At 60.2% G+C, this 5,000-nt stretch overlaps 1 non-coding gene across 1 annotated transcript; it reads right to left on the bottom strand.

Annotated features, from left to right (window-relative positions):
- Nucleotides 1-247: 247 nt before the first annotated feature.
- Nucleotides 248-2,063, bottom strand: LOC136441056 (small subunit ribosomal RNA). Its single transcript, XR_010756776.1, has one exon. It is a non-coding gene; the product is annotated as a small subunit ribosomal RNA (ribosomal RNA).
- Between the last annotated feature and the right edge of the window lie 2,937 nt (nucleotides 2,064-5,000).

Below are 5,000 nucleotides of genomic sequence, written 5' to 3'. Positions count from 1 at the left end.
CCAACGTTCCAAGGGGGCTGCCGGGTCCCGCCGCCAAGCGGGTCGGCATGGGCGCTCCTGGCTCTCCGCCCGCGCTCCTCCGCGAAGGAGGAGCGATTGGCGCGAGAGCAACCGTCGGAGCGCCACCTTGTCGAGGCGGTAAGGAAGAGTGAGGGTCGGAGCGGGAGGCCGGGGGCACCAGAGCCCGCTCCTTGCCACGAGTTTGGTGTGAAGTCGACGACGCGAGCGCCTCGCTTCTTCGTTTCGGTAATGATCCTTCCGCAGGTTCACCTACGGAAACCTTGTTACGACTTTTACTTCCTCTAAATGGTCAAGTTTGATCGGCTTCTCGGCGCTCCTCCAGACCGTTGCCGGCCCGAGAGGGGCCGATCGACTGGCCTCACTAAACCATTCAATCGGTAGTAGCGACGGGCGGTGTGTACAAAGGGCAGGGACGTAATCAACGCGCGCTGATGACACGCATCTACTGGGAATTCCTCGTTCATGGGAGATAATTGCAATCCCCGATCCCTAGCACGAAGGCGGTTCAGCAGGTTACCCGCACCTTTCGGCGAAGGCGAAAGACTCGCTGATGCCTTCATTGTAGCGCGCGTGCGGCCCCGGACATCTAAGGGCATCACAGACCTGTTATTGCTCCATCTCGTCCGGCTTACTGCCGGCTGTCCCTCTAAGAAGTTGCGGCCGATCGCGCGGGATCGCCGAACTAGTTAGCATGCCAGAGTCTCGTTCGTTATCGGGATTAGCCAGACAAATCGCTCCACCAACTAAGAACGGCCATGCACCACCACCCACAGAATCAAGAAAGAGCTCTCAATCTGTCAATCCTTACTGTGTCCGGGCCGGGTGAGTTTCCCCGTGTTGAGTCAAATTAAGCCGCAGGCTCCACTCCTGGTGGTGCCCTTCCGTCAATTCCTTTAAGTTCCAGCTTTGCAACCATACTTCCCCCGGAACCCGAAAACTCAGGTTTCCCGGGAGCTGCCCATCGGGTCATCGAAGTAACGCCGGCGGATCGCTGGTTGGCATCGTTTATGGTTGTGACTAGGGCGGTATCTGATCGCCTTCGCGCCCACAACTTTCGTTCTTGATCAATGAAAACATTCTTGGCAAATGCTTTCGCAGTGGTTCGTCTTGCGGCGATCCAAGAATTTCACCTCTCCCGCCGCAATACGAATGCCCCCGTCCGTCCCTCTTGATCATTACCTCACGTTCCGAAAACCAACGAAATAGAACCGAGGTCCTATTCCATTATTCCATGCACCACTATTCAGGCGCCAGGCCTGCTTTGAACACTCTAATTTTTTCAAAGTAAACGCTCCGGCACCCCGAGGCACTCAGTTAAGAGCACCAAGGAGAATCCGGCGGGGAGGGCCGGGACGAGCAGTGACACGCCTCGCGGCGGACCGCAAGCCCGGTCCCAAGATCCAACTACGAGCTTTTTAACCGCAACAACTTTAATATACGCTATTGGAGCTGGAATTACCGCGGCTGCTGGCACCAGACTTGCCCTCCAATAGATCCTCGTTAAAGGATTTAAAGTGTACCCATTCCAATTACGGGGCCTCGAAAGAGTCCCGTATTGTTATTTTTCGTCACTACCTCCCCGAGTCGGGAGTGGGTAATTTGCGCGCCTGCTGCCTTCCTTGGATGTGGTAGCCGTTTCTCAGGCTCCCTCTCCGGAACCGAACCCTGATTCCCCGTCACCCGTTGCCACCATGGTAGGCACAGAACCTACCATCGAAAGTTGATAGGGCAGACATTCGAATGATCTGTCGCCGGTGCGAAGACCGTGCGATCGGCTGGGTTATCCAGAGTCACCAAAGGGACCGGGGCGAACCCCGGGTCGGTCTTGGTCTGATAAATGCACGCCAGACCGTGAGGTCGGCGCTTCTTCCGCATGTATTAGCTCTAGAATTACCACAGTTATCCATGTAGGATGTGACGATCAAAGGAACCATAACTGATTTAATGAGCCATTCGCAGTTTCACTGGGACAGTTTAAACTTGCACGTGCATGGCTTAATCTTTGAGACAAGCATATGACTACTGGCAGGATCAACCAGGTAGCGAGGACGCCGAGGCGGCGAAAGAGCGGTCGCCGCCGGGAGAGGACCGCCGCGGCCGCGGGGCAGCGCGGGAAGACCCGCAACTGCCGCCGCCGCCACACGGTCCCGCTCGACCGGAGCGCCGAGCGCCGCCGAGTCCGTCGCTGCCGTGAGGTGGGAACGCGCCGTGGAGATGGCCGCGAACCCTCGGGAGCCTGAGCGCAGAACTCCCGGCCACACCTGACCGTTGCTTCCCTTCAACGCCCGAGCCGTCCCGTCAGGAACGGTCCCGCACTCTCACGACCGGACGCGTCCGCCGGCAAGGCGGACGGCCGGGTCTCGAACCGCCGAGTCCGCAAGGCGTACTCGCACGCAGACGGAAGGGGCGAGCCGTCGCCGTTGGGTCCGCCGCCGCAGCGGCGGGACCCGGGCTGCCCTCCGCGGAGGGCCTGCCCCGGCGCTGGTTCCGGACGCCCGTCGGCACGCCCGTCCTCGCCCGCAGGAGCGGAGGAGCGGGCGCCTTCCAAGCCGGTTGTCGACCTCCGGCTGCCCTCGCGGGGAGTGGCAGCCTGGTCGGCGGGGTAGCAAAACGACTGGCGAGAGAGTGTGCGATTGCTCGCCGTCGATTCCCGAGCTAGTCAAAAAACGACCACTCTCTCAAGGTAGGTTGAGCGACCCACGACATGGTCAGACACCCTACAGAGCACTTTTTTGAAAAACCACCGCAAGTCGGCCACGGGGTAGGCTTCGGGGGCAACGGGAGACCGGCCCCGCCGGCCGGGGGAGACCCGTCCCGGTCGACCCCGTTGCTCGGCCGCCCGCTCCACCCCCGCCTCCCCGGGCCCCGCCCCACACCGGACGGACCCTGCTCGCTCGCCCGGCGGGCCCGGGGCGCCCTCCGGGGCGGTCGGAGTCGGGCGGGGCGGGGCGCTCACTCCCCCCGCCGACACCCGCCCAGGCGCCCGGTGCCAAGTCCGATGGAGCCGGCCGACGGGGCAAAGTCACCGGACGACCCCGTCTTTTCTCCACGCAGGGGTCTGGCCCGTGCCGCGCCGGCCCCGTCCGCACCCTCCCGGACCCGCTGGCCCCCAGCCGCCGTCCGCTACGGGCTCTGGAAGAGTTGCCTAGTCAAAAAACGACCACTCCTCTCAAGGTAGGATCGGCGACCTACACCTTGGTCAGACACCCTGGCGAAATCCGAAAGTCGGGGCAGGCCGGAAAGTCGCATGCCGTCGTGTAGCAGGCGGCCTCGGGAGCGGGGAAACACCAAACGCGGTCCGCCCGGCGGCTTCCTTCGGCCGTCAGCGCCGGCCGACCCGGCCGCCAATGCTTAAGAGATGGTGGGCTACATAGGAGCGACCTGAAGAGTCGGGCTTTGTCACAGGATCGGAGTGAGTCCCCGCAGCTCTTGCGGCCCTTCTCGCGAAATCGGAGTGAGTCACCAAAGCTCTTGCGGGCTTTCTCCAAAGATCGGAGTCAGCGACGGAAGGTCTTGACGGGCTTTCTCCAAGGATCGGAGTCAGCGACCGAAGGTCTTAACGGGCTTTCTCCAAGGATCGGAGTCAGCGACCGAAGGTCTTAACGGGCTTTCTCGCAGGATCGGAGTCAGCGACCGAAGGTCTTTACGGGCTTTCTCCAAAGATCGGAGTCAGCGACCGAAGGTCTTAACGGGCTTTCTCCAAGGATCGGAGTCAGCGACCGAAGGTCTTAACGGGCTTTCTCCAAGGATCGGAGTCAGCGACCGAAGGTCTTAACGGGCTTTCTCCAAGGATCGGAGTCAGCGACCAAAGGTCTTAACGGGCTTTCTCGCAGGATCGGAGTCAGCGACCGAAGGTCTTTACGGGCTTTCTCCAAGGATCGGAGTCAGCGACCGAAGGTCTTAACGGGCTTTCTCGCAGGATCGGAGTCAGCGACCGAAGGTCTTTACGGGCTTTCTCCAAAGATCGGAGTCAGCGACCGAAGGTCTTAACGGGCTTTCTCCAAGGATCGGAGTCAGCGACCGAAGGTCTTAACGGGCTTTCTCCAAGGATCGGAGTCAGCGACCGAAGGTCTTAACGGGCTTTCTCCAAGGATCGGAGTCAGCGACCAAAGGTCTTAACGGGCTTTCTCGCAGGATCGGAGTCAGCGACCGAAGGTCTTTACGGGCTTTCTCCAAGGATCGGAGTCAGCGACCGAAGGTCTTTACGGGCTTTCTCCAAGGATCGGAGTCAGCGACCGAAGGTCTTAACGGGCTTTCTCCAAGGATCGGAGTCAGCGACCAAAGGTCTTAACGGGCTTTCTCGCAGGATCGGAGTCAGCGACCGAAGGTCTTTACGGGCTTTCTCCAAGGATCGGAGTCAGCGACCGAAGGTCTTAACGGGCTTTCTCGCAGGATCGGAGTCAGCGACCGAAGGTCTTTACGGGCTTTCTCCAAAGATCGGAGTCAGCGACCGAAGGTCTTAACGGGCTTTCTCCAAGGATCGGAGTCAGCGACCGAAGGTCTTAACGGGCTTTCTCCAAGGATCGGAGTCAGCGACCGAAGGTCTTAACGGGCTTTCTCGCAGGATCGGAGTCAGCGACCGAAGGTCTTTACGGGCTTTCTCCAAGGATCGGAGTCAGCGACCGAAGGTCTTTACGGGCTTTCTCCAAGGATCGGAGTCAGCGACCGAAGGTCTTAACGGGCTTTCTCGCAGGATCGGAGTCAGCGACCGAAGGTCTTTACGGGCTTTCTCCAAGGATCGGAGTCAGCGACCGAAGGTCTTAACGGGCTTTCTCCAAGGATCGGAGTCAGCGACCAAAGGTCTTAACGGGCTTTCTCGCAGGATCGGAGTCAGCGACCGAAGGTCTTAACAACGGGCTTTCTCGCAGGATCGGAGTCAGCGACCGAAGGTCTTTACGGGCTTTCTCCAAGGATCGGAGTCAGCGACCGAAGGTCTTAACGGGCTTTCTCCAAGGATCGGAGTCAGCGACCGAAGGTCT

Source organism: Branchiostoma lanceolatum, chromosome 8, assembly GCF_035083965.1.
Source record: "Branchiostoma lanceolatum isolate klBraLanc5 chromosome 8, klBraLanc5.hap2, whole genome shotgun sequence".
Lineage (NCBI taxonomy): Eukaryota > Metazoa > Chordata > Leptocardii > Amphioxiformes > Branchiostomatidae > Branchiostoma > Branchiostoma lanceolatum.
This window is presented reverse-complemented; position numbering and strand designations above follow the sequence as displayed.